General features: G+C 38.1%; 1 long non-coding RNA gene across 1 annotated transcript; it reads right to left on the bottom strand.

Annotated features, from left to right (window-relative positions):
• Positions 1-1,061: 1,061 nt before the first annotated feature.
• Positions 1,062-1,484, bottom strand: LOC141651623 (uncharacterized). Its single transcript, XR_012546906.1, has 3 exons — positions 1,408-1,484; positions 1,261-1,332; positions 1,062-1,097 (listed from the first exon to the last, which is right to left on the bottom strand). It is a non-coding gene; the product is annotated as an uncharacterized LOC141651623 (long non-coding RNA).
• Positions 1,485-8,879: the final 7,395 nt, after the last annotated feature.

Below are 8,879 nucleotides of genomic sequence, written 5' to 3'. Positions count from 1 at the left end.
TTATTTCCGTCTCGTCCATGTCTTACTGTTTTATGACCTCAATCATATGTAAATAATCTGCTAATAACTTTCATCCGAGTCTAAAATCATAATCAATCCTTAAAATTTACCAATTAACATTAACGGTTTGCAGTTCCGGCTTCACAGCCAGAACTCACCCTTGGAACAGACGCAGCAACTGCTGCGCCTCTTCCAAAGGGCGCAGTTCCTGCTGCGCCTGTTCCAGGGTGATTTCTATCCCTGAACTCCTTTTCTGCCTTGACGTAGTTTAATTAGTTTACGTATTAATCAACTAATAATCGTATTATCACCTTCTGATCCGTCGTGTTTTATTCTTATTTCTTTTTCTCAAATTATCCTTTTTAAAGGTATTGTCGACATAAATCGCCTATTCCAATGTAACTATTGTAATTTATATTTATAATTATTGTTTTCCATTTATCATTTGTATGTTTTCACATGTAATTGAGCATTAAATCCTACTTCGACCCAATTGTATGCTAATTACGTGTCAACCGACTTAGTTAATTTCTCACATGTTAGGATTAAAACTTGGATGTTGCATTGCATGCATACAATCGACGATATATCGAGTACGAATAACTTCCCTAATCATTAGTAGAGGCCGCTATCGAGGCGGGCGGGATTAGGTGTTCGATCAAAAGAGCTTCCTAATACGTACCCTCACCCCTTACTCCAGATCTCCGTGAGCACCCGTGTTCATTGGCATCCACGAGAGTCATTCTAGACATAGAATGCTAAGGGTAACGATTGCTTAGTGTTCATGTCACTACTTTGTGTCTTGACATGACACGAGGTATTCGAACGGTTCCAATTTCCCATAAAAATTGGTGGCGACTCCTTACAAAATGCAAACGCTTGTTTTCGAGCCCCTTCACCAAGCGCCCCCGTGGGCGGCCCGCTGTCCACACTAGGATATGCATGGTAATTAGTATTTTATGCATATATTATCACAGTTTGGACATTAGTTAATTTACCTTCTCAATAGTTGCTCCATCTTTTGGCGTGTAGTGCATCTTAAGATGAGGGCACCAAACAAGGTTTACCTCGTTAACCTTTAATTGTGGCTTAGCATACTGACAAATTTAAAAAATAAGTTAATAAACTATACTAACAAATATATGACATCTGTTTTTTTCTTTTGGAACATAGTTGAGATGACATATTATTCCTCACAAAAATGAAGTAAATAAGGGAAAAGTAAAAAGTAAATTCAAAATGTACTACTTAGATACATACCCTCACAGTTGAAGGCAAGTACAGAATATCTGGTCGATTATATGTACACATCACACCAAACATGTCAATCACCTACAAATGTAAATAGTGTTACAAAATTTTGATCACCTATCTTGTCGATTAAATGAAAAATGTTTATATACTAACCGTATCCCTTATCCATTGACGATTTTGCAAACTTTTCATTGCTTTTCGGCAGACATTCATCCATTCAGTGGCCACGATAATCCCATCCAAATACCTACAAACCAATACAATTAGCACAACTTCTAAAAACAAAAATCAAACAAATATATAATAAAAGTTTAGAAATTACTTGTCATCCTTGCGGGCATTGATTACCCGAGCCAATATTTATGTGTCTAACAACTGACATTGACGGGTATCCTTGGTGGCACCTCTGGGATTCTTTCTTAGATTTTGGAAGTCTTGATTACCAGCAAAAGACAACAACTCATAGCATGCCCTTGTACCAAAAACCTTAACTTGGTTGTTCTACAAACAAGGAACAGGAACATTGATTTATACTACTCATATACATACAAGTAAATAAATAAGGAAAAACATTGTAAAGCAGCTTACATCTTGGAGTCCCAACACACAAGTCCTTCCTTCTCCTTTGTATTTCTCCAACAACCGCATGAGGTAAATTCCTGAATCACTTCCATTACCAAAATTTGACCTCAGAATAATCTCCTCTGGCTTCATGTCACGGACAGTTACTATAGACGGCATTTTCTTGAGCAAGCATTTAATAACAAAGTCTTTCTGCATATGACATATAAATTCAAACATTTCTCAAAAATGCAAATAATATTAATATCGTATAATAGATCAACAAAACAAGTAGGCTGAAATGCGCATACCGTAGGCTCAATACTTGGTGCAAAATTTACCATCTCTGGCCTCATCAAATGCAAGATTTCCAACTTCTTTGTTAGGAAGTTGAAACACATTGCAAATGGCTTCTCAGAAACTATAGGTACAAAGATCTACAATTGTATAATATTTGTTCTTAAAAAATGTCTATATCAGAAAACCATACGAGAAGGTTAGCAAATGTAAATACTTACCAAAGATGCCCCCGTAAAATTGTCATCAATTTGAGAACTTACTTCACTAGACAGTGGGAGATACAACCTAGAAGGTGAAGTATGTGCTCTAATTGTTTCAGATTTATTCAACACGCAACACCAGGCATGTATCACTTGTTTAGGCACTATATCACCTGATACTAGAATCTTCAAATTTGCTCGAGTAACTGAAATGTCTGTACCAATTTTGAATAGGATCTCACTGCATACATAATGGTTCAGTCAAAATGAAATAAGAAAATAAATTAAGAAAACTAATGACTGTATCTACCTAACTATAAATATGAATTGAAGAATTGTTTGGAATGTATCTAGCAAGAAATTTGAAGTACCGTACAAACCTGTCATCAGAAAATTCTGAAAATACATAGTCCAGTGCTTCTCTCTCATTTTTATTCACCTTGCCGTCAAGTCTGATACTTCTTTGAAGAAAAGGAGATCGAAAAGCTCCTGTCTGAACTCTAACCCTCTTAGCCCTTGTTGGTTCATCTGGGGGCAAAGAAGAAAGCGGTACAACTTCAAGTGGCTCCACATTTACATTTATATTTAAAGCATCATCAACGATCTTTTGCAAAACATCTTCTTGTGATTCTAAGCTAAGAACTATTGGGAATTCAGGTGGGGTCAAGGGATCAGGTGATGGACACACAGGAGGAGTAAACACTGGTGGGGAGTCGTGTATAACCCTTGGCGATCGACGAAATGTGGTTGAAGCTTGTGTTGTTTTCTCAACATTCAACGGTTCAGACTCCTCCTTTTGTGACTCAGATTCCACAAGAATAGGAGAAGTTGACTTAGACAATTTTTCGGATGAAACAGATTCTGCTTTCTTCAGATGCACCATGATGGAATCCACAAGGTTAGCAGATTTTGCTTTCTTTACAACGTTTTTATCTCCAACGTGTAAACCATCACACATAATTTTAACAACATCTTCTTCTGATTCTGAGCTTAGTAGTTTGAATGAAGGTGGTGTAAAAGCTGATGGGGAGTGGTGTGTAAACCTTGGTGATCGACGGATTGAGGTTGAAGCTTCTGCTCTTTTCTCAAAATTCAGCGGTTCAAACAAGTCCTTTTGTGACTGAGAGTCCAGAAGGATAGGAGAAGTTGACTTTGGCAAGTCTGGAGCTGGAGTCTTGGAATCGAAAAGGTTAACTGATTTTGATTTCTTCAGAACATTACTCTCCATATGTTCGTCTGCAATGTGTAAACCATCCTCGTGTAACTTTTTCTCAACAACTTGTTGTGGTTCTGAACTTTGAAGTTTACATGAAGGGGACTGGTGTGTAAACCTTGGTGATCGACGGAACGAAGTTGAAGCTTTAGCTGTTTTATCAATATTCACCGGTTCACACAACTCCTCTTGTGACTGGCAGAAACCGATAGGAGATTTCCCTTTCTTGTTAACATTACTTTGAACATTAACCGGCCGTTTTCCCAAGGCAGTTTCTAATTTTACAACAGCTGCCCACAACTCATCTTCAGATTCAAATGACTTGCCATTTAGCTTAGACCATGGATTAGATTTCTGACTGTCATGTTCATCTGAATTAGAAACTGCTTCCTTCTCTTTATCTTTTTCAGTGTCATCTGTTGGTTGTGATGAAGGACAGCATGCACCAAAAGCTTCATCCATTAAAGCTAGATGTTGTAAAAGTTTAGAGTCAGGATGAACAACTTTGGCTGCTTCCAAAGAATTTGTGAACATTGCATAAGAATCTGCAAGAATAGTTGCAGATTCTGCCAGAACCTTGATAGCATTTATCTGCTTACTATCAGTCTGACCCGCCTTTGAGGAAGCCTTCAGTTCATCACCAGACTTCTATTTTTGCTGATTAGAATACTCAGGCACTGTTAATGGAACAATGAGACTTATTTCCTTAACTACACCCTTGACAATACGAGGAAGAACAGCTCCTGTTCCAAACCCATCTTGCATCTCATTCTTAAGCCTCTCTGAAATTTTGACTTTTGTCCAATTGGCTAGGGTGGGGAAGACACGAGGAACTGAGAAAAACTTGTAGCACACTCTATCTAAATAACAAAAGACAAAAACCATGATGGGACCTCCAAACCAATCATTCTTCGAACTTCTCCACGAATCAACACTTTCAATAAACTGTTTTCTGGTAAACCCACTCCAGTTTAACGTTTGAACAGATGAAACATCCTTAAGACATTTCAGGACTCGAAGACTTGCAAGGGTCCCCTTTACACCCATAAGAAAAGTAGAAACAACAAATACAATGAAGTTCCTTTTAAACTGCTCCCCGCCCTCCTTTTGCGTGATAAGCAGACTAAGGATGTCCTTAGTCTCCACTGTGCCCGGTTCTTTATCAAATTGTTTCATCCAACTACTCTTCAACTCAAGAAAATCCTTATCTTTATCATTTAAGGAAGCTATTTGGACTTCATTTCCACTGATTGGAATACCGGTCGTCAAATGAATATCTTCATCTGTTATATGAAACTGACCTTTCATGTAAGAGCAAGACGCGAGAATTAAAGCGGGTAACAAGCCAATGACCAAGAGCACCGGCGCCCATCTGTCTTGAGAGTGAGAAGGCCTCCAAATCCCATGTCTTTAATATCAGATACTTGTTTCTCACTTAAACCACTGTTGATAAATGACATCAGCATTTTAGGAGACATACGAGTCCGTAGAAAACAATGTCCACCACCATCATCATCATTTCTCTTCCTTTTAGTGGTTCTTTTACATAGTTTTGCCTCAGTAATAGCTTGTTCTTTGCTTGTACTCGCACCATGATTGCTGATCGTTAAATCCATCATTTCTGTATATGTAAAACAAGAGATTAGTGTTGTAGGAAAGTGTATGTGAATGCCCAAAGTCGTGAACCCGGCAACTAATTTCTTTACCTTGTATGTAGCTTCCCTAAGATGTGTAACTAGCAGCTCAAAACAATGTATATACCTTAAAACAGATAAACAAGGTAAAAGCTAAATAGCCAAGTTTATCTTCTATCTCCATATTATATTGTGTTATCTTGTAGTTGTATATCTAGCACATCAAAACAATGTATGTAGCTAATCAAATATGTGTGTCTAGCAGTTTAGAAAAGTGTATGTAACTGCCAAAAGTCGTGTATCTCAGAACTAAGTAAGTCTATCTAGCCAGCAGAACAGTGTATGTAGCAGACCGAAGATGTGTAACTAGTGACTCCACAAAGTCTATGTATCTTAAAACAGATCAACAGAGTAAAGGATATCTAGCCAACTTTATCTATCATGTAACACCCGAGAATTTCTCATTTTGACATATATAAATTATTTAACCGTTCAATTACTTTATTTTATATTTTAAATTATTTAATTTAATTGATTTCGTATTTAACATAATTTTTATAAAGGTTGCATTTTTATAAGCTTAATTTAAATAAAAGCACGTATTTTGGTCGGACAATAATAGTGGCAGTAATAATAATAATTCCCGTCTTAATTTTCGTCTAGCTAAGACCGTGACATTTCACTTTGTACCTAGTTTTACCCGGACCAACCAAAAATCGACAACAAACTCACCTACCCTCTTACACTCTACTTTTAACTAATTCTTTTATTATTATTATTATTATTATTATTATTATTATTATTATTATTATTATTATTATTATTATGATTACTCTACCCTATCCCCACCTCCCTGCTTCTTCCCTTTTCTTTTTCGTTTTACCAGCAACAACAAACCAACAGCTCTATCACCATTCGTTTTCATCCCGTCTTCTTACTCCGATCCCGTCCCCATTTCTCAACCAAATTCGATAATTTTTATACCATTCTCTTCCCCTTTCCTTCCTCCTCTTTTTAGGGTCCGTTTGGATTGAAGGAATTGGAGAGAAGGGGAGGGGAGGGAAAGGGAGGGATTTAATTTCCTTTGTTTGGATAAAAAATATGGGAGAAAGGAAATGGAAGGGGAGAGAAATGAGAGGACTTATTTTCTCCCCTATAGAACAAATTATAATCTTTCCAAGGGTGGCAAGATTTGGAAAGAAAACATTATTTGGACTCTAATTATACCACCACCATCCTTCAATCCTCCATCCATTCTTCATCTCCCTCCTTCCTCCCCTTCCATTTCCCTTCATAATTTTTGTTATCCAAACACCCACATTCCATTTGCCCTCCCCTTCTCTCCCCTCCCTTCACCTCCCCTCACTCCCCCTCCCCTCCCTTTCCCTCCTAAAATTGTATCCAAACGGACCCTTAAGGTAAGAAAGTCTCCTTTTTGTAGTGGTTTCGTCTTTCGCCGTCTTATAAAAGTGTCGTCTTTTAGCTTCTTTATTCCGTTTTCTTGCCCTTTTATGAAGGATTCGAAGACCTGGGGTGAGGCTCGTGCCTTGTGAACCATTTATTCGAAGAATAAGGAGAGTTTAAGGTAACGGTGATAGGTTACTCGACAAAATGTCGGAATTCCATCCCTTGTCTCGGTTTTTCCCTCTTGTTTGCATCTTATTGTCACTATGCTTATTGTGCCTCTTTATTGTTACTACCCTTGTAGCCTAGTTGTATATGCCTGTGCGTCTATACAAATGAAACTACTGTCATTTCATTCTTTTTAAATAGATTTCATAGTCAGTGACTTAGTGTGCATTTAGATAAGTGGACATTTGCTTGGTGTGGGAATGGTGATATGCACTATTATATTGTAAATCTCAGAACGCATCCCTGACAGGTTGTTTGTTTTTGTCCCCTTATTTGTACGTTCTATGATATTTTGGATATAGTATATGTGAGAAGGGGGAATAATGTATAGAAGGCTAACTGGTTAGCTATGAGGATATTAGAAAATGCACGCAAGCTATATAAGGTTGGAGCTGACCATGTTTACGTCTGTCTCAGGTGTATATCCAAGTATGATATGGGTCCTTTGTATGGTTAATTTCCGCCTTATAACATGCTTAAAAACTTGTCTTAAGACGGCCTCATGAATTTGCTAGAAAAACCATGTATATATAAGTTGTTGATGGGTGACTTTTGTGGACTGTTTTTGAGTCGATCTCATGGATGAATTGAACCAAATAGTTGATCCCCGCCTCTTTTGTATATCCAAGTATGTAATGGGTTGGTTATATGTGATAAATTTCACCCTTTCCATGCTTAAAATTTCGTCTTAAGACGGTCACAAATGAACTTTATAAATTGTGAAAATGGACCTTGTCAAGCAGTTTTCGCGGGCTGTTTTGACGGGTTTCTTTATGTTAAATTGAACCAACTTCCTTGCTACTGTCTCAAGTGCATATACATGTTTGGATTGGGTCTTTTGTTTGGGTGAAATCCGTCACCGTCCTAAGACAGCTGGACAGTAGGGATTGGTTGCGTCTTTTTGTGCTCTGTAGTGTGTTGTTTGCTGGTGGGTGTTCTGTACAGGGGCTGTGGCCAAGTCTTGCAAGCCGTGGCTGAGCCATGGCTGGTGTGCGGCCAGGCCGTAGCTGGGCAGGTGCCGGTCATGGCTAGACCGTAGCCCCGGTTGCATTAATTTTTATCCGTGAAATATTTTGTTCGGGTTTAATTAAATTGAATTTCCGTCACATGATTTATGTATCTTAAATTCATTATTTGCCGTTTATTTATATATTTTTCACATGAATCGTAAATGTAGAACTTATTGTTTATTCATGTCATAATTATATGGAATGTCTTCATTTTATTTATAATATGAGCTTTAATTCATTTATTCTCATTTATTTATCGTATTTCAAATACGAGTAATTTATTCCACATGATTAATCGAAATGAGTCATATTCTTGATAATGTCTTGTATTGTTCTGTTATGAGAGTCTCGGTCCTACCGGATACTAGGGGTGAGCCATAGGCCCTCTAGTTGCGGTATGTCGTCGGGATTGATGTTCCCATCTGTACTCGTGGTGAGATGCAAGTCATGAGTATGAATGTGACATTAAAGATCTCGTGTCATATGATGTTTGCATGATCATTCTTACCCCTATTGTGACTCAAGTATGACGTTTTACATTGTGTGACTACTTGACATTCCTTATTTACCCATTTCGGACCTTTGGTTACGAGTGTGTGCCATGTTTCCGGATTGGGTTATCTTTCCTCTTTCGGACCTTTGGTTACGGATGTGTGCCATGTTTCCGAATTAGGATATCCTTCCGCCTTTCTTCGGACCTTTGGTTACAGGTGTGTGCCATGTTTCCAATTAGAGGTTACTCGACCTTTGGTTACGAGTGTGTGCCATGTTTCGAGTCTTGGATACGATTGGTATATCGTTTGTCGAATCGGGTGATGTCCATCCCGAGAGTCTGGATCCAGGTTTAGACTAGGACCGTATTATGATCGTCGTCCTACCAAGAGGTTGGAGTCTAGGGGTCTGTCTTGTTTTGAGTCAATCCTTTGTAAATGTCTTGCTTTTTACGGTCATTGGCGTGTTCTTATATACGAGAGTGCACGTCTTCTATGATTGTTTGTGAGAGTCTTGGTCCTATCGGATACTAGTGGTGAGATGCAAGCCCCTAGTTTCGATATGATCGCCGGGATCGATGTTC

This window comes from Silene latifolia, chromosome 1 (genome assembly GCF_048544455.1).
Source record: "Silene latifolia isolate original U9 population chromosome 1, ASM4854445v1, whole genome shotgun sequence".
NCBI classification, from domain to species: domain Eukaryota; kingdom Viridiplantae; phylum Streptophyta; class Magnoliopsida; order Caryophyllales; family Caryophyllaceae; genus Silene; species Silene latifolia.
This window is presented reverse-complemented; position numbering and strand designations above follow the sequence as displayed.